The 21628-nt window shown below is 43.9% G+C and overlaps 1 long non-coding RNA gene across 1 annotated transcript in view; it reads right to left on the bottom strand.

Moving 5' to 3' along the window:
• Window positions 1-21628, bottom strand: part of LOC113884897 — a 244947-nt gene that overhangs the window by 119948 nt on the left and 103371 nt on the right. Inside the window, exon 2 of the long non-coding RNA XR_003509040.1 lies at window positions 18334-18435. This is a non-coding gene — a long non-coding RNA (uncharacterized LOC113884897). The remainder of the gene's footprint in view (window positions 1-18333; window positions 18436-21628) is intronic.

The raw sequence follows: 21628 nt of genomic DNA, 5'->3' as shown, positions 1-21628 counted from the left end.
CTTGGCTTGGCACTCGAGGATGTCTGGTTTTAGGTAAGTGATCACACCATCGTGGTTATCTGAGTCATGAAGATCTTTTTTGTATAGTTCTTCAGTGAATTCTTGCCACCTCTTCTTAATATCTTCTGCTTCTGTTAGGTCCATACCATTTCTGTCCTTTATTGTGCCCATCTTTGCAAGAAGTATTCCCTTGGTATCTCTAATTTTCTTAAAGAGATCTCTAGTCTTTCTCATTCTATTGTGTTCCTCTATTTCTTTGCACTGATCACTGAGGAAGGCTTTCCTATCTCTCCTTTCTAATCATTGGAACCCTGCGCTCAGATGGGTATATCTTCCCTTTTCTTCTTTGCCTTTAGTTTCAATTCTTTTCATAGCTATTTGTAAGGCCTCCTCAGACAACTATTTTGCCTTTCTGCATTTCTTTTTCTGGGGGATGGTCTTGATAACCACCTCCTGTACAATGTCACAAACCTCATCCATAGTTCTTCAGGCATTCTGTCTATCAGATCTAATCCCTTGAATCTACTTTTCACCTCCAATGTATAATCATAAGGGGTTTGATTTAGGTCAGTCCTGAGTGGTCTAGTGGTTTTCCTTACTTCCTTCAATTTAAGTCTGAATTTTGCAATAAGGAGTTCATGATCTGAGCCAAAGTCAGCTCCAGGTCTTGTTTTTGCTGACTGTATAGAGCTTCTCCACCTTTGGCTGTAAAGAATATAATCAATCTGATTTTGGTATTGACCATCTGGTGACATCCATGTGTAGAGTCATCTCTTGTGTTGTTGGAAGAGGGTGTTTGCTATGACCAGTGTGTTCTCTTGGCAAAACTCTGTTAGCCTTTGCCCTGCTTCATTTTGTACTACAAAGCCAAACTTGCCCATTACTCCAGGTATCACTTGACTTCCTACTTTTGCATTCCAGTCCCCTATGATGAAAAGGACATCTTTTCTGGTGTTAGTTCTTAAAGGTCTTGTAGGTCATCATAGAACCATTCAACTTCAGCTTCTTCAGCATTAGTGGCTGGGGCATAGACCTGAATTACTGTGATATTGAATGGTGTATCTTGGAAACAAATAGAGGCCATTCTGTCATTTTTGAGACTGCATCCAAGTACTGCATTTGAGACTCTTTTGTTAACTATGAGAGCTACTCCATTTCTCCTAAGGGATTCTTGCCCACAGAAGTAGTTCATTTTAGTCACTTCAGTTCAGTTCAGTTGTCGCTCAGTCATGTCCAACTCTTTGAGACCCCATGAATCACAGCACGCCAGGCCTCCCTGTCTAGCACCAACTCCCGGCGTTCACTCAGACTCACGTCCATCGAGTCAGTGATGCCATCCAGCCATCACATCCTCTGCCGTCCCCTTCTCCTCCTGCCCCCAATCCCTCTCAGCATCACAGTCTTTTCCAATGAGTCAACTCTTCGCATGAGGTGGCCAAAGTACTGGAGTTTCAGCTTTAGCATCAGTCCTTCCAAAGAACACCCAGGGCTGATCTCCTTCAGAATGGACTGGTTGGATCTCCTTGCAGTCCAAGGGACTCTCAACAGTCTTCTCCAACACCACAGTTCAAAAGCATCAATTCTTCAGTGCTCAGCCTTCTTCACAGTCCAACTCTCACATCCATTCATGACCACAGGAAAAACCAGAGCCTTGACTAGACGGACCTTTGTTGGCAAAGTAATGTCTCTGCTTTTCAATATGCTATCTAGCTTGGTCATAACTTTCCTTCCAAGGAGTAAGCGTCTTTTAATTTCATGGCCGCAGTCACCATCTGCAGTGATTTTGGAGCCCAAAAAAATGAAGTCAGACACTGTTTCCATTGTTTTCCCATCTATTTCCCATGAAGTAATGGGACCAGATGCGATGATCTTTGTTTTCTGAATGTCGAGCTTTAAGCCAACTTTTCACTCTCCTCTTTCACTTTCATCAAGAGGCTTTTTAGTTCCTCTTCACTTTCTGCCATAAAGGTGGTATCATCTGCATATCTGAGATTGTTGATATTTCTGCCGGCAATCTTGATTCCAGCTTGTGCTTCTTCCAGTACAGCATTTCTCATGATGTACTCTGCATAGAAGTTAAATAAGCAGGGTGACAATATACAGCCTTGAGATACTCCTTTTCCTATTTGGAACCAGTCTGTTGTTCCATGTCCAGTTCTAACTGTTGCTTCCTGACCTGCATACAGATTTCTCAAGAGGCAGGTCAGGTGGTCTGGTATTCCCATCTCTCGAAGAATTTTCCACAGTTTCTTGCGATCCACACAGTCAAAGGCTTTGGCATAGTCAATAAAGCAGAAATAGATGCTTTTCTGGAACTCTCTTGCTTTTTCCACGATCCAGCGGATGTTGGCAATTTGATCTCTGGTTCCTCTGCCTTTTCTAAAACCAGCTTGAACATCTGGAAGTTCATGGTTCATGTATTGCTGAAGCCTGGCTTGGAGAATTTTGAGCATTACTTTACTAGCATGTGAGATGAATGCAACTGTGCGTTAGTTTGAGCATTCTTTGGCATTGCCTTTCTTTGGGATTGGAATGAAAACTGACCTTTTCCAGTCCTGTGGCCACTGCTGAGTTTTCTAAATTTGCTGGCATACTGAGTGCAGCACTTTCACAGCATCATCTTTCAGGATTTGGAATAGCTCAACTGGAATTCCATCACCTCCACTAGCTTTGTTCGTAGTGATGCTTTCTAAGGCCCACTTGACTTCACATTCCAGGATGTCTGGCTCTAGGTCAGTAATCACATCATCGTTGATTATCTGGGTCATGAAGATCTTTTTTGTACAGTTCTTCTGTGTATTCTTGCCACCTCTTCTTAATATCTTCTGCTTCTGTTAGTTGCTTAGTCATGTCCAACTCTTTGCAACCCCATGGACTGCAGCACTCCAGGCTTCCCTGTCCATCACCAATTCCTGGGGCTTGCTAAAACTCGTCCATTGAATCAGTGATGCCATCCAACCATCTCATTCTTTGTCGTCCCCTTCTCCTACCGCCCTCAATTTTTCCCAGCATCAGGGCCTTTCCCAGTCAGTCAGTTCTTCACATCAGGTGGTCAAAGTATTGGAGCTTCAGCTTCAGCATCAGTCCTTCCAATGAATATTCAGTACTGAGTTCCTTTAGGATTGACTGGTTTGATATACCTGTAGTCCAAGGGACTCTTAAGAGTCTTCTCTAACATCAGAGTTTGAAAGCATTAATTCTTCGGCACTCAGCTTTCTTTATAGTCCAACTCTCACATCCATACATGACTACTGGAAAAATCATAGCTTTGACCAGATGGACCTTTGTTGATATAATGGTCATCTGAATTAAATTCGCCCATGCCAGTCCATTTTAGTTCAAAGATCCCTAAAATATCGAAGTTCACTCTTGCCATCTCCCGTCTGACCACTTCCAATTTGCCTTGATTCATGGACCTAACATTTCAGGTTTCTATGCAATATTTTTCTTTACAGCACTGGACTTTGCTTCCATCACTAGTCACATCCACAACTGGGTATTGTTTTTGCTTTGGCTCTGTCTCTTCATTCTTTCTAGAGTTATTTCTCCACTCTTCTCCAGTAGCATGTTGGGCACCTACCAACCCTCTTTCAGCACTGTATCTTTTTACATTTTCATAATGTTCATGGGGTTCTCAAGGCAAGAATACTGAAGTGGTTTGCCATTCCCTTCTTCACTGGACCGTGTTTTGTCAGAACTCTCTACCATGACCCATCTGTCTTGGGTGGTCCTACACAGCATGGCTCATAGTTTTATCAAGTTAGACAAGGCTGTGATCCACGTATTCGGTTTGGTTAGTTTTCTGTGATTGTGGTTTTCATTCTGTCTGCCCTCTGATGGGTAAGGATAAGAGGTTTGTGGAAGCTTCCGGATGGGAGAGACTGACTGGTTAGTTCATGTTTAATCAAGGCAACATCTGAATTACAATTATATCCATCAAATAATAGGGCAAGTCCTCTGCACTGGTGGTGAAGTCACAAACCCAGGTCCTGCTGAGGGACCGCAGCCTCAGTAAATAATTTTTTCACACCGCTTTACAAATGGTAAAGGAGCTCATCTTACTTGTCATGATCTGACATACAAATAGAAGATGAGAAACTTACTTTCCAACTATTTTATTTTCCAGGAAATGTAGGAATTTTGCTCAAATTCATGGTAAAAATAAAATCTCTAAAGATGAAAGCTAAATATAAGTTTAAATTGGAAATAAGCATCATGATAGCACAATTATGGCCCCAAAGAAACCCATGCCCTGGTCCCCTGAACTCTTGTATATGTGCCCGGCACAGAAAAGGGGCTTTGCAGACAGAATTAGGTACAATATGCTAGGATAAGTAGATAATCCCATATCATCAAGTGTATCCCTAAGAGCAGAGGACACAGACAGGGACCCACAGGGAGACTCCCCAACGTATCTGGATTTGAGGGGGGACTAGAACCCAGAACTGCATGCCACCTCTGGAAGCTGGAGATGTGAGGTCTGGACTGTCCACTAAAAGCTTCCGAGGACCTACCCTGTGGATGCCCTGGTATTAGTCCAGAGAGACAACGCCAGATCCCCAACCTACAGAATCTGCAGTGATGAATGTGTACTGTTTAAGCCAACAAGTTTGAGGTCATCTGAATCTCTCAGGATAAGGGCACTATTTCAACTCCACAATTCCATGGATAACTGAGCAATGTCACTGCTATCTGCTATCACTTGCAAATACCTGCATACTGTACACAGGTACCACTAGAAAAACAAAATGCCCACTGAATGTAGCAGGAAGAGCAAGCAAACAAATCTGTCTACTCCCCAGTCATGCTCCTAGGATAGCAAAGTGCCCTCAGAGATGCTTACAGGGTTTGCCGCTGTGTCTCTATAAACCTCAAAGTCAGATGAAGTGCTAACATGTAGAGTCTGAGGAAACAGGTACTCTGAAGATGTCATTTCACCCTCAAGGAACTGACTCAGGCCCAGAGCCCCTTCTCTGCTGGGAGCGAGCTCCGCCCCTGGCAAAGGTCTTGAGGAAGGAGGCTTGGCATACGCAAAGGTGGGATCAAGCCTCAGGAGTCTCCCTGGAAATTCTCGAGCATCTACCCCCAAAATCAGAGTCTGCCTACTTTCTGCTTTGTGCTTTCACCTACACCTCTGACTTTACTGGGGGCTGTCCCCCACTACCTCTCTCTGAAAAAAGTGTTAGCTTACAGCTCCAGTTAATAATTCCTGGGTGTGAGTGTTTCAACCTACAAACTCCTTTGGAAGTCCTCTAGCCTGCCTGAATAGGTTTTTCCGGCCACATGTGATTGCTCAGAGCCTCCCAACTGTGAGAGGCATGAGATGTTCTAAACTGTCTAAATACAGATTCCTTTGAGCAGTTAAAAGATTGATTAGAAATTGTATTGGTGAAGGGATTTTCACTTGTTGGGCCAATGTTTGCTGCTAAGTCTCCATATCCCTTACCTGCTGTGTCCTTGGCAGTGTACTGATTAATATAATTGGTGTAAATAGTAGCTTTAATGTTTGTAACCTGGGACCCTTGAGTTAATTCTTTTTCTTGTTATAGTCCACCACACCTTTGCTCTGTAGGAATGCAACTTTATATAATGCTTTTTGGAGGCTGGCGCCTGACTTTAGAATAATTACCTTTAGAAAAAAATAAGTTTCTTAAAATGTTAACAGGCCTCCGGGCTAGAAGATGATGCAAATCACCTAAACTTTTGCACATAATAAGTTTGCAGGAAGAAAGCCTGGCTTACTGCATGACTCTACCCCTTCCCCCATTATCCTCTATGCATAACTTAAGGTATAAAAACTACTTTGGAAAATAAAGTGCGGGCCTTGTTCACCGAAACTTGGTCTCCCCATGTCGTTCTTTCTCTCACCTTCTGGCTGAACTATTCAGCCTCTTTTCTCCACTGAATTTCCTCACTGAGCTACCCTTATTTCAGCCTCTTTTCTTCACTGAATTTTCCTACTGAGCTATCCTTATTTCAGCCTCTTTTCTCCACTGAATTTCCTCACTGAGCTATCCTTCTTCTATTTACTCTTTATATCCTTAATTAAAGTTTAATTAAGCAGTTGTTTCCTGATTCTCGCCGACGCCGTCCCCACTTCGAATTCCCTGGATCCACCGGGGCTGGACCCCGGCACTTCTCCATCGCCCCTTCTGGGCCATTTCCTTTGTCCTGATTCCACAGTGTTTTTCCAAAAGCACTACATTTAGGGATCATCAGAGACTGTTGTTTTTTCTTAATTTTCAATTGGAAGATAACCGCTTTATAATGTTGCACTGGTTTCTGCCATACACCAACGTGAATCAGCTATATGTATGTATGTGTGTGTGTGTATATATATATGTCCCCACCCTCTTGAAGCTCCCTCACACCCGCCACCCCATCCCACCCCTCTAGGTCGACAAAGAGCACCAGGTCATACAGCAAACTCCCACTGGCTATCAGTTTTATATACGGTAAAGTGTGCGTTTCCATGCTGCTCTCTCAATTCGTCCCACTCTCTCTCCTCCCCTCGTCCCGCTGTGTCCACAAGTCTGTTCTCTAAGTCTGCGTCTCAATGCTGCCCAGCAAATATGTTCATCAGCATCATTTTTCAGATTCCATATATATGCATCAATAGAAACTTTGTATGTATGCACTCTAGCTTGCATTCTTACACAACACAGAGCTCTTACTACTCCAACAGACACTTCAAAAAGAAAAGGAAAAAAAAAAAAAGCTTTAACATAAAGGTTTACCATCAGAAGTAAGTGGGAAGGAGGAGTAACAGAGACCAAGCATGATCCCAATTAGCATCTTCTCAAAATACAGAGATAACCCAACCCTGGAAAAAGCCAACAGTATCATTTCTCAGCAAATGACAGCACAGCAAGTCACTGGCCAATGAGTGCCAGAAACGAGTACAGCCTGTACTTATACATAAACTGCCATAAATTTAGAATTAAAGATCTGAATGCAAAAAAAATGAAACAAAACTATTAAAGTAAAATATAGCTGAATATTTACACATATTTTGGCAAAGGAAGGCTTTTTAAGCATGACACCAAAGTCTGAAATCATAAAGGAATACATTCCTAGATATGACTGTGAAAAAATTTACTTCTTGCATATAAAACAATTATAAGTCAACCATCAACAAAAGAATATGTGGTATATATACAGCTGAATACCACTCAACTATAAAAAAATGAAATACTGCAGCAAGATGAATGGACCTAGAGATTGTCATACTGATGGAAGTCAGACAAAGACAAATATCACATGACATCCCTTATATGTAGAATCTAAAAATTAATAAAAATAAATCTACATACAGAACAGAAGTAGGCTCAAAGACATAAAAAACAAACTCGTGGTTACCAAAGGGGAAAGGAAGGGGGAGAGGTAAACTAGGAATTTGGGATGAACAGATGAACACTACCATTTTTAAAAAGATAGACAACAAAGACCTACTGTAAAGCACAAAGAACTATATTCAGTACCTTATAACTATCTAGAATAGAAAATAATCTAAAATTTATTATACATATATATATAACTGAATCATTTTGCTATAACTGAAATTAACGCTTATAAATTATAAAAATTGAAACTCACAGAGCAATCTGAGAAGCAAAAAATATTTGGATCATTTGTTATTGTTCAGTTGCTAAGTTGTGTCCAACTCTTTGTGACCCCATGGACTGCAACACACCAGGATTCCCTGTCCTTCACCATCATAAATACATGAAAAGAGTTAAATACCCAACCATGCAATTCACACAGAGAAAAGAGGGGAAAGGAAAAGACATATTCAACAGAACCACTAACCTAAGTAATAAATGAAATTGTCAATTGCAACTGTCATCTGTCAAATCAGTAATTATAAAGACGATTTTAAAAGCAAATACTGTTGGGTGTAATTTTAGTGGGAAGGCAAATAGGTGTACTTTTCTGAAATAGACACTGAAAATCTTTAAAATGTTCATATCTTTTGAAACATGTTAAGACCAAAAATTTAAGGAAATAAGTAACTGAATAGAGGTAATTAGTCCAATCTTTATTTATATTACCAGACAATTGGACATCCTTTTCAACTTGACAGACTGGCTACATCAGTTGAGGTGTGCCAATTTAATGGTATTCATCTGTGGATGAAAACATTTTAATAGCTACAAAGTGCACAATATATGGGAAGACCTCAGTGAACATAACCAGCCCATCCAGCTGGAAATGACGTATACAAAAGAATATTACTCAGTCATGAAAAAGAAAGTGAACATAACCAGCCCATCCAGCTGGAAATGACGTATACAAAAGAATATTACTCAGTCATGAAAAAGAAAGAAATCCTGCCATTTATGGCAGCAAGGATGGACCTGGAGGTATTATGCTAAGTGAAATAAGTCAGAGAGAGAAAGACAAAGGCCATACGATCTGACTTATGCATACGTGCTAAGTCCCTTCAGTCGTGTCTGACTCTTGGCGACTCTTGGACCACAGCCTGCCAGGCTCCTCAGTCCATGGGATTCTCCAGGCATGAATACTGGAGTGGGCTGCTGTGCCCTTCTCCAGGGGATCTTCCTGACCCAGGGATTCAACCTATGTCTCTCTGGTCTCCTGCATTGCCAGGCAGGTTCTTTACCACTAATACCACCTGGGAAGCCCATGATCTGACTTACACGTGGAATCTAAAAATGAAAACAAACATAAAACAGAAACATTCATAGATAAAGAGAAAAAACTGGTAGTTCCCATAAGGAACAGGATGTGAGGACGAACAAAATAGGAAAAGGGGATTAAAAGATACAAAATTCCAGTTATAAACTCAGTAACAGGGATATGAGGTTCAGCAAAGGGAACCCAGTCAATAATATTTTAACAACTTTGTATGGTGAGGATTGGTCTTGTCATGGTGATCATTTCATGATATGTAACAATGCTAAAGGAAAAGGTCAGTTTTCATTCCAATCCCAAAGAAAGGCAAAGCCAAAGAATGTTCAAACTACCGCACAATTGCACTCATCTCACACCCTAGTAAAGTAATGCTCAAAATTCTCCAAGCCAGGCTTAAGCAATACGTGAACCGTGAACTTCCAGAAGTTCAAGCTGGTTTTAGAAAAGACAGAGGGACCAGAGATCAAATTGCCAACATCCGTTGGATCATGGAAAAAGGAAAAGAGTTCCAGAAAAACATCTATTTCTGCTTTATTGACTACGCCAAAGCCTTTGACTGTGTGGATCACAATAAACTGTGGAAAATTCTTCAAGAGTTGGGAATACCAGACCACCTGACCTGCCTCTTGAGAAATCTGTATGCAGGTCAGGAAGCAACAGTTAGAACTGGACATGGAACAACAGACTGGTTCCAAATAGGAAAAGGAGTATCTCAAGGCTGTATATTGTCACCCTGCTTATTTAACTTATATGCAGAGTACGTCATGAGAAACACTGGGCTGGAAGAAGCACAAGCTGGAATCAAGGTTGCTGGGAGAAATATCAATAACCTCAGATATGCAGATGACACCACCCTTATGGCAGAAAGTGAAGAGGAACTAAAAAGCCTCTTGATGAAAGTGAAAGAGGAGAGTGAAAAGTTGGCTTAAAGCTCGACATTCAGAAAACAAAGATCATCGCATCTGGTCCCATCACTTCATGGGAAATAGATGGGGAAGCAGTGGAAAGTGTCTGACTTCATTTTTTTGGGCTCCAAAATCACTGCAGATGGTGACTGCAGCCATGAAATTAAAAGATGCTTACTCCTTGGAAGGAAAGTTATGACCAACCTAGATAGCATATTCAAAAGCAGAGACATTACTTTGCCAACAAAGATCTGTCTAGTCAAGGCTATGGTTTTTCCAGTGGTCATGTATGGATGTGAGAGTTGGGCTCTGAAGAAAGCTGAGCACTGAAGAATTGATGCTTTTGAACTGTGGTGTTGGAGAAGACTGTTGAGAGTCCCTTGGACTGCACGGAGATCCAACCAGTCCATTCTAAAGGAGATCAGTCCTGGGTGGTCATTGGAAGGACTGATGCAAAAGCTGAAACTCCAATACTGGACCTCATGCAAAGAGTTGACTCATTGGAAAAGACTGTGATACTGGGAGGGACTGGGGGCAGGAAGGGAAGGGGACGACAGAGGATGAGATGGCTGGATGGCATCACCGACTCTATGGACTTGAGTTTGGGTGAACTCTGGGAGTTGGTGATGGACAGGGAGGCCTGGCGTGCTGTGACTCATGGGGTCGCAAAGAGTCAGACACGATTGAGTGACTGAACTGAACTGAACGATGCTAAATCACTATACTGTACACTTGAAACTAATATAATATTGTATGTTAATTATGACTCAATAAAGATAAATATTTTAAAATATCTTTATTGACCAGGAGAGTTGCTATAATATACTATATTAATTTGTCAAACTATTATTAAAACAATTGACATAATTTTATTAGTCTATACTATGGATATATACATGTGTGAGGACATAAAACACGGACACATCAACAATGACCATCTTTTAATCTTGTTTTGTTTATGCTAATCTCTCCATGGTAAGATAGAGTGCTTGTAGGATTTTTAAAAAGAGAAGAGACAACTAACCTAACAAAACTTAAAATTACAATGTTCACAAGTCAGTCTCTGAAGTAGCCAGAGAGAAGACACTTCACAAATAATTTGTACGGTTTATTTTTAATAGAAAGTGAACTAAAACAGTTAAAAGTATTTACTTATAAAAGCAATGGACATTCGCCATTCTGTGCTCAGGACTCCTCACAGAGAAGTGTTACCTAACCACAGACATGAGGAGACCGAAGCCCCTCAGGGGCGGAAAGGAAGTGGGGAAAGGATCCTGGCCACAGTCAAGAGGAGTTTACTGCTGCCTCTGAGCCAGGAAAATCTCATATTTTTACACATTCCACCTGCATTTCATTCTGTAGCACGAGATACAGGATTCTCCACCAACACAACAGGTGACACCAGTGGCCTCCTGGTCTTCCTGCTGCTAAGGGAGAAACAAGCAGAAGAACCCACCACTGGGTTTAGCCCCATAAACAGCAAAACCAAAGTGGTCTCCTGAGTTTAATAAGGTAAAAATTAGGTTTGTCAAAGTAAGACATTTTAAGAAATCAAAGGGCATTCTAAAAACCAGTGACTCTTCACCCTGTGACAATAAGTAACGCTTACTAGATGGCTGCCTCTCAAGCACAAATCTATCATATATAGACACTTAGGACCATAAATGGGTATTATTTTGTTTCTCTTTCTATATACCTTTGTCTCTGAGAAACACAGATCTATTTGTAGTTATCTTGAGGAAAGTGAATTTTCTTCTGCAAAATAAATTAGGGGTCTGAATTTATAATTGTTGTGGCTTGACTGGAAGCAGGGCTAACCCTTTCTATAATTTATCTCATTTTAAATGAGACAGAATATCAAAATGCAGCCTGTTTGTTTCTTTCTTTGAACATACTAGATGTTAGTCACTCAGTCATGTTTGACTCTTTGAGACCCTCGTGGACTATAACCCCCAGGTTCTTCTGTCCATGGAACTATCCAGGCAAGAATACTGGAATGAGTTGACATTCCCTTGTCCAGCAGATCATCCTGACCCAGGAATCAAACTCAGGTCTCCTGCACTGTAGGCAGATTCTTTACCATCTGAGCCACTGGGGAAGGCCCATGTAAATATTGTTCGAATCTTGGTGTAACAGATGCAATCACAGTAATTACCCAAATGAGGGTCACATGCACAACTGTTCACACTGAATCACCTATACCCATGAAATAATAGCCATCTGAATAATCTCAGCAGATTGTTTCAGATAGTTTACAGTCATCCTGAAAAGTGCAAATGTGTCTTTTCAATATGATCCACTTAAATGAGTTTGCATGCAAACCTGCCATCATTTGGTGTCCTGAGATCCCCCATGCAAAATTCGCACACTGAAGAGAAACAGTTATACATTAGGATGATATGATTCCCTTAGGTTTCTTATTCGAACCCTTGAGGATACCTAAGTACCATAGGTTAGGCCATAAAAGTGAAGCAGGGTTTGACCACCTTGCCTGTTGGCTTCCACACAGGTCATTTTTGTTGGGGGTCACTGCAAGACAGTTCAATGGCACCCCACTCCAGTACTCTTGCCTGGAAAATCCCATGGATGAAGGAGCCTGGTGGGCTGCTGTCTATGGGGTCGCACAGAGTCGGACACGACTGAAGTGACTTAGCAGCAGCAGCAGCAGCAAGACAGTTCACAGTATCGTGGCCTCAACTCCCTCAATGCCACTAGCACCCTCCCCCCAGCTATAAAAACCAAAACTCCATCTGGACATTGCCAATGTCCCATGGGGGCAAAGGTGACCCATTTGAGAATCATAGATATTAAGGGGAGACTGAGGCCCCTGCCTCAGTGGGGTTGGAACGGCCTCCCAGGGTCTCTAATGAGAGAGAACAAAGAGGGCGTGAGAAACACGGAGCAGAGGCAGGGGGGATGAAGGTTCACGAGTCTCTCTCCTTCCCCAAAGCCACGTAGATGACAGCAAAGGAAAACTAGGAATATATCCTAAAGATCGCTGGAAAACAAGACTGTACTACCAGACAAGAAAAATAAGGGGATCCTGAAGTGGAAGTGACACACAGATTCAAGGGATTAGATCTGATACAAAGACTGCCTGAAGAACTATGAACAGAGGTTCATGACACTGTACAGGAGACAGGGAGCAAGATTATCCCCAAAAAAAGAAATGCAAAAAAGCAAAATGGTTGTCTGAGGACACCTTACAAATAGCTATGAGAAGAGGAGAAGTGAAAAGCAAAGGAGAAAATGAAAGATATACCCATCTGAATGCAGAGCTCCAAAGAAAAGCAAGGAGAGATAAGAAAGCCTTCCTCAGTGATTAAAGCAAAGAAACAGAGGAAAACAATAGAATGGGAAAGACTAGAGATCTCTTCAAGAAAATTAGGGATACCAAAGGAACATTTCATGCAAAGATGGGCTCAATAAAGGACAGAAATGACATGGGCCTAACAGAAGCAGAAGATATTAAGAAGAGGTGGCAAGAATACACAGAAGAACTGTACAAAAAGATCTTCATGATCCAGATAATCACAATGGTGTGATCACTCACCTTGAGCCAGATATCCTGGAATGTGAAGTCAAGTGGGCCTTAGGAAGCATCATGACAAACAAAGCTATTGGAGGTGATGGAATTCCAGGTGAACTATTTCAAATCCTAAAAGATGATGCTGTGAAAGTGCTGCACACAATATGCCAGCAAATTTGGAAAACTCAGCAGTGCCCACAGGACTGGAAAAGGTCAATTTTCATTCCAATCCCAAAGAAAGGCAATGCCAAAGAATACTCAAACTACAGCACAATTGCACTCATCTCACATGCTAGCAAAGTAATGCTCAAAATTCTCCAAGCCAGGCTTCAACAGTACATGAACCATGAGCTTCCAGATGTTCAAGCTGGATTTAGAAAAGATAGAAGAAGCACACATCAAATTGCCAATATCCACTGGATCATGGAAAAAGCAAGAGAGTTCCAGAAAAACATCTACCTCTGCTTTATTGACTATGCCAAATCCTTTGATTTTGTGGATCACAACAAAGTGTAGAAAATTTTTCAAGAGATAGAAATACCAGACCACCGGACCTGCCTCCTGAGAAATCTGTATGCAGGTCAAGAAGCAACAGGTAGAACTGTACATGGAACAACCAACTGGTTCTAAATCAGGAAAGGAGTACATCAAGGCTATATTTTGTCACCCTGCTTATTTAACTTATATGCAGAATACATTATGAGAAGTGCTGGATTGGATGAAGCATAAGCTGGAATCAAGATTTACGGGAGAAATATCAATAACCTCAGATACGCAGATGACACCACCCTCATGGCAGAAAGCAAAGAGGAACTAAAGAGCCTCTTGATGAAGGTAAAAGACAAAGTGTGAAAAAGCTGGCTTGAAACTCAACATTCAAAAAACTAAGATCACGGCATCCGGTCCCATCACTTGATGGCAAATAGATGGGGAAACAGTGGAAACAGAGTCAGACTTTATTCTTTTGGGCTCCAAAACCACTGCAGATGGTGACTGCAGCCATGAAATTGAAATACGCTTGCTCCTTGGAAGAAAAGCTATGACAAACGTAAACGTATGACAAACTTAAAAAGCAGAGACATTACTTTGCCAACAAAGGTCCCTATGATCAAATCTATGGTTTTTCCAGTGGTCATGTACAAATCTGAGAGTTGGACCATAAAGAAGGCTGAGTGCCAGAGAATTGATGCTTTTGAACTGTGGGGTTGGAGAAGACTCCTGCGAGTCCCTTGGACTACAAGGATATCAAACCAGTCAATCCTAAAGGAAATCAGTCTTTCATTGGAAGGACTGATGCTGAAGCTGAAGCGCCAGTACTTTGACCACCTGAAATGAAGAACTCACTGATTGGAAAAGACCCTGATGCTGGCAAAGATTGAAGGCAGGAGGAGAAGGGGATGACAGAGGATAAGATGGTTGGACGGCATCACCAACTCGATGGACATGAGTTTGAGCAAGCTCTGAGAGTTGGTGATGGACAGGGAGGACTGGCATGTTGCAGTCCATGGGGTCACAAAGAGTCGGACGTGACTGAGCGACTAAACTTAATGAGCAAGAAGGATGGAATCAGCGTGAGCGGCGGGGCAGCATCCAGGCAGCAGGCAGGCGCCGCTGCCGCAAACGGGTCCAGATAGTGGGGTCCTGACATCCTACCCAGCAAAAAGCCACATGTGTCTGTGTAACTTAAACACTTGTCGAGACTATAGAAAGACGAAACCCTCCCACACCCAGGAAGGGTACATCTCAGCACTCAGTGCCTCTATCAGGAAAGGGGAAAGTCTGAAGTCATCGACTTCAGTTCTGACCTTTAAACAAACTGAAAAAGATCAACTGAAAACCAATGTAAGTAGAACAGAGAAAAAAAAAAAAAACAGAAAAAGTCGTCAGTCAAACAGGATAAAAAACAACAAAGAAAACCATTAAAACCAGAATCTGGTTCAGTAAGATCAATAAAATTGACAAATCTGAGACTGAGGAAGGAGAGAAGACTGAAGTTAACAGCATGTAGATGAGATGACATCATCTCTGATTTTATGGATAATAAAGGCCCTGTAGACAACAGCTCGAGGCCACTGAACCTAATAATGCCTAAGGTGCTCCAGCAGGCTTGGGGCTGCCTCTCCCTGGGCAAATGGCAGTGTCCAGCCATGTGTGGTGCCACCTCTGGGGAAGCGAGAAGGGTCCTGGCAGCAGTGGGGGGCGGGGGGTGGTGGGTGCAGGACGCTGCCTGCCTCCCTCAGCGCCCAGGACATCCCCACCCAGAGAATTATCTGACCCAAACAGCAATAACAGTGATGAGCTCCTTTTAAACATTAGCTCTACATTTCCGTTCCTTTTAAACATTAGCCCTACAGTTTAGAGTTTTGCTCAAAGGCTGCTAAATCGCTTCAGTCATGTCCAACTCTGTGTGACCCCATAGACGGCAGCCCACCAGGCTCCCCCATCCCTGGGATTCTCCAGGCAAGAACACTGGAGTGGGTTGCCATTTCCTTCTCCATAGCATGAAAGTGAAAAGTGAAAATGAAGTTGCTCGGTCGTGTCCAACTCCCAGTGACCCTATGGACTGCAGCCCACCAGGCTCCTCCGTCCATGGGATTTTCTCCTTGCTCAAAGGCAGAATCTGACAAAAACTGCCCTTCTCAGAGATTCTGCATGTAAATCCAAGGCATGGCGGCTGCTCTTCCAGGGGTGGGGGTGGGAACCCCCATGTTAATGGCAGAGGCAGCAGAGGGTGGTCACAGGTCACTCTGGGGTCACCCCGGGGGGCAGGCGCTGTGCAGCCCCTCCCAGGCCATGTGTGGGCTGGAATTTGTCCTGAGAAGCCTGTTCCTCCAGGATTTGGATCTGCCGTGGACCACGGCCATGCATGACACCATTCCTGTGGCCAGAGAAGCCCAGCTCCCTGCAGCCCTGCTCCTGTCCCCAGGACGCTGCAGTCTGCTGTGTTAGGCATCCGGGTCCCCAGGGGAGGACCATCCAGCAGGGACTGAGTTATCCGTGGAGACCTGGGGATGCCCCTGGAGACTGGATCGGGAGGTAGAGTTGGGAGTGACTCAGGCTGCTGACTGATGGGCAGCAAGGATGCCTGTGGACCCGCAGTCTCAGGACACAGTGGAGCTCCTACTACGAGTGAAAGAAGAGGGTCAGACCAGAGGTCCTCTGAATCCCCCAATGGCACCCCTGCATCCACTGGAAAAGCTCCTGGGACCTGCAAGGACCCATGTGGGCAGAACCACCCAAACTCAGGCCTCTGAAGGATGAAGAGTATCACTCATTGGTGCCGAGAAGGTCAGGGTCTCAGGCGAGCAGAGCTGCTGGCCCTGGGACCAAGGGGGCGTGGAGTAGGGGAGGCGGGGATGGGAGCCCCCCAGAGACCAGAGTGCCCATCATCCCTTCCCCCAGCTTTTCTTGTCACGTATATATGTTTATAACAAAAACTGAAACAATCTGAGCAAGCTGTACCTATGTCTGCAAGGCTGTGTTGGCTGCAGTCATCACACAGGGCACAGACAGCAGGCGGGTCAGGCTGAACTCTGTCCCCAGACCGTTGACCAGGAGTGAGATGGTGTGACAAGTGAGACCAGGGGACCCCGTTGGGGACAAAAGTAAGTGTATTTCCATTTCATACAGGATGGTTCATTGAAAACACCGAGTGCTATGGCTGTGTGGGGACAACCAGAGGGACCCCAGAGTGGACTGGGGCCTGGTGCCATGGGGGTAAGGACCGGGGCCCAGCACCATGGGCGCCCCGCATTTCTGAAGCACTTTGTACACCACTGACACTGTCATTTCTGGGGTTGACCCCTCTCCAAGGGCAACAGGAGCACAGACAACAACAAAAGGGCTTTCCAGCCTTCCCCGTAGTGAGACGCAGGCAGGACCCCACGTCCGGGCCCAGGCCCTGCCCCAAGGTGGGGTGAACACCCCGAGAAGGGGCTCCTATGTGGACTCCCCAGCATCCCCTGGTGGCCTTGTGCAGATCCTGTCTGTCCAGGCCCGTCTAGAGGCCCATGACGTGCCCAGCATCTCTTTTAATAAAGTCGTTTTCTGTTCACATGAGCCAGAGTGAATTCTCATCTTTGCAGTTAAGTACCTTACCCAATCTATGGGGAAAATATACAATTGTATCTCATGGGCTGCAGGGCATTTGACGGAAGAGTTGATGAGAGCACTGAAGAGGCATCATGCCTCATCTTTGCTAAACCAGAGGGGGAAGTAGATTTTTAAAAAGAGTGAATGAAGAGGCTTGGTCTCCTCAAGGCTCTTACATGAAACTCCCACCAAAAAGCAACCGCGTCCTGGCTATGGAGCCTGACACTCCACATCAACATCGTCTATTGGAATGGTAAAAGAAGGTGTTACATACAAGGTGCAGACTTGTGGGGTGTCACCAGGTGAGACCCAAGACAGGAGAGAAGGGATGGGAGAAGGTCATCAGGGGGCAGGGACAAGGGCCCACCAGAAATCTGACCATATTTCACAGCTTAAATCTCCCCTGCAGGAAAGAATGATATACTATAAATTGCCGCATCTTGCCTTGAAAAATCAAATGAAAAGTCACTCTCTATAAAGGCTTCAACTGAGTATTTTATTTATTGGCATCAGGGAAGATCAAAGGTCAGAACTCTGCTCCCGAATACCCTCCAAATGTGAGCAGAGACGAGTGAGCAGGTGTGGCCCTCCTGGGGTGTCCTGAGCACACAGGGCCCCAGGGGTTTTAGGAGCGAGCAACGGCAGAAGGCCCCTGACCTCGCATCTGGCTCATCATCAGCTGAGGGACTTCCTGCCCCTCTCCCCACCAGCACAGCCACCACCAAAAGCACGTGAAAGCCCTTCACAAGCCCGGGAAGGTCACTCAGTCCCCCAGAGAAGCCCTTGCATGCATGTCCACAGACCCCCTCTCCCAGCTCACGTGACAGGTGATGCTGTGAGGACCAGAGCCCGGACCTCATCTCATGCTCATCCCCTAGGTCTCCAGCAGCCCCTCCCAGCTTCCCAACCAAGCATACAAGTGCCGCATTTGTGAGCCGCTTACAGACACGCCTCCATCTGGGCCAGAAAATTCTCCACTGGGAGCTGGGAGGCTGTCACAGCACCTGCACTCACTCGCTGGGTCCTTACTCCCCTCACTTCCATCCACTGCATGCCCTGCATCACCTCCATCCCCCGATCACCTCCAGCACCACAACCACAGCACCTCCCACCGACACCTACGCGGCCGGAGCACGGACGGGCACACAGTACCTGAGCGGTCCCCATGGCGGCAGAGCCGGCGCAGGCCGGGCGATCGAGGGCAGCTGCTGGGAACCTGGGCTGCTACGGCCGGGCCTCAGATGGTGGGAAGGCCTATGATGAGGAATGGATAGAAATGGGGAAAACATGATAAAAAAGGGGGTAAATAACCTCCCCATGGAAAAAGAAACATATGGAAAGTACATTAAAAAAAATGACACTGAGCAATAATTAAATCCATCTAGAACAGCAGTATGGCAAGAACTAAGTAGGCAGAGATGCTGTATATAAAAAATAACACCAGGTATTTTTAAATAAAACCAGGGAACAGAGAACCCTGCAGGCACCCACAGCACGTGGACATTATGCAAGTATTTCTATTCCCAAACTGGGTTTGAGGTTATGATGAATAGCTTTTCCAACTTCAAAATATTCAACCAAAGAGAAATAATAAAGTCATACTTTAAATCAGGAGTGATGATTCCTCATATAACTTGAGGACAAAAGCAACATTTTTGAACTTAGACTGGTTCTGCAAAGAACCAGGCAGATTCCAAGAAACAAAAGGACAGTCCCAGGGGAATATTAATAACTGATCATTTTATTTCCAGGAAAAAAAAATTGCTATCCCCAGATAAATCTGAGCACTGCATATTTTAAACAGGTGCTAGTTCATACACTTTGATAAATTATAAAACCTCTGCTCCTTTCTTCACTGCATTTACTGATACATGGCTTTACTCTTTCCCCAAAATGAATCAGATGAAAGAGGGACACATATCTTTGAGGAGACTTGTTTATAACATCACATGAAAGTGTGCTGTGTCTTTTTCATGCTGAGCTCGTAGGATCACAAACGCTGGCCCACAAGGCACTTCACGTGGCCCCAAAACACTGCAGTCGCATCAGGTTTATTTCCACGAATCCAGGAGAACTGAGCATTATACCGTCTGCTGAAAATCCTGTCTTGTCAGCAAAACCTCTGATTAAGTGTCAGACTGAGCACATGCCACTAACGCCACATCTGACTTTCAGAAGCACAACCTAAAACAGGGAGACAACGCGCCACTTCTCACTCCAGCAAACATGCTCCGCAAATCTGATTACAACACACAAACTGGAAATCCAGCCTTGGTTCGTGGCAACCGGTTAACACACTTATGACTGTTGATCTACACAGTATATTTTAATTTCAAGTTATTTAATGGTAAAATGCCCTGTCTTTCCAGAATTGACATTCTGTCCTTCTCGTATTCACTCACTGTATCGTTAAGAGTTCTCCATCTCAGTCCAGAGTTAGGCAGACCTCCTGTTAATGTACTTAACTGAATTTCACAGACACTGTGTTTTCTAGAAATTGAAGGCTTGTGACAACACTGCACCAAGTGAGTCTGTGGGTAACATTTTCCCAACAGCATCTGCTCACTCTGTGTCTCTGTGTCACATTTTGATGATTCTAACAATATTTCACATTTTTTCATTATTATGGTATTTGTTATGGTGATTTGTGACTGGTGACCTTTGATGTTACTATTGTAATTGGGGGCATGGGGGCCACGCACGAACTGTCCCTGTATATAACACAGGAACTTGACTGTAAAATGTGCGTGTTCTGACTGCTTCACTGACCAGCCACCCCAACTCTCCCTCTCCTCAGCTCCCTGTCACCCAAGATGCAGCAATACTGAACCAAAACCACTTAATAACTCTACAAGGTCCACTAAGCGTTCAAGTGAAAGGAAGAGTTGCACAGCTCTCATTTTAAATCAAAAGCTAAAAAATGGCCAAGTTTAGAGAGGAAGGCAGGTCAAAAGCTGAAAGAGGCTCAAAGTTAGGCCGTTGTATCAAACATTTGGCCAAGATGCGAAGGCAAAATTCTATAAGGAAATTACAAGTCCTCTTCCAGTGAACACACAAATGGTAAGAAAGAAAAAAAGCCTTATTGCTGATGTGGAGAAAGTTTTAGTATCAAGTTAGAAGATCAAACCAGTCACAACATCCCCTCAAACCAAAGCCTCATCCAGAGCAAGCCGCTGACTCTCTTTAACTCCATGAAGGTTGAGACAGACAAGGAAGCTCCCAGAGGGAGGTTAGGTTTAAGGAAAGAAGCTGTTCCCACGACATAAAAGCGCAAAGTGAAGCAGCAAGTGCTGATGTAGAAGTTTCAGTGTGATCCAGAAAGCCTAGCTAAGATCATAAATGAAGGTGGCTACACTAACAACAGATTTTCAGTGTAGATGAGACAGCCTTCTATTGGAAGAAGATGCCATCTAGGACCTTCAGAGCAAGAAGGAGAAGTCAATGCCTGAGTTCAGTGCTTCACAAGACAGACCAGCCCTCTTGTTAGGAGCTAATGCAGCTGGTGACTCTAAGTTGAAGCCAGTGCCCCTTGACCATCTGAAAATCCTAGGGCTCTTAGGATTATGCTAAATCTACTCTTCCTGTGCTCTGTAAATGGAACAGCAAAGCCTGAACGACAGCACATCTGTTTACAACTTGGCTTACTGAATATTTGCAGCCCACCATTGAGACCTACTGGAGTAGGAAATGGCAACCCACTCCAGTATTTTCGTCTGGAGAATCCTATGGCCAGAGGAGCCTGGTGGATTACGGCCCATGGGATCGCAAAGAGTTGGACACGACTGTGTGACTAAGCATGCATGAACGCATTAAGACCTACTGCTCAGAAAAAAATAGTCCTTTCAAATTATTCCGCTCACTGACAATGTCCCTGGCCACCCAGGAACTCTGATGGAGAGGGACAATGAGATGAATGTTGTTTTCGTGGCTGTTGACACAATATCCATTCTACAGTCCACGGATCAAGGAGGAATTACTACTTTCAAGTCTTATTATTTAAGAAACACATTTCATTAAAGGCTAAAACTGTATACCATAGACCCTGATTCCTCTGATGGGCCTGGACAATCAAATCAAGTCCATTGAAAACCTACTGGAAAGAATTCACGATTCTCAGTGCCATTAAGAACAGTCATGGTTCATGGGAAAGGGAAAACATATCAACACTAACAAGAGTTTGGAAGAAGTTGGTTCCGACCCTCATGGATGACTTCGTGGAGGTCCAAGACCTCAGTGGAGTAAGGAACTGCAGATGTGGTGGAAACAGAAAAACTACAATCAGAAGTGGAATCTGAAGATGGGACTGAACTGCTGCATCTCATGATGAAACCTGAAGGATGAGGAGTTGCTTCTTAAGGATGAGCAAAGAGGGCAGCTTCTTGAGATGGAATCTACTCCTGGTGAAGATGCTGTGAAGGTGGTTGAAATGATAAAAGGATTTAGACTA

Source organism: Bos indicus x Bos taurus, chromosome 27 (assembly GCF_003369695.1).
Source record: "Bos indicus x Bos taurus breed Angus x Brahman F1 hybrid chromosome 27, Bos_hybrid_MaternalHap_v2.0, whole genome shotgun sequence".
In the NCBI taxonomy this organism is placed as follows: domain Eukaryota; kingdom Metazoa; phylum Chordata; class Mammalia; order Artiodactyla; family Bovidae; genus Bos; species Bos indicus x Bos taurus.
This window is presented reverse-complemented; position numbering and strand designations above follow the sequence as displayed.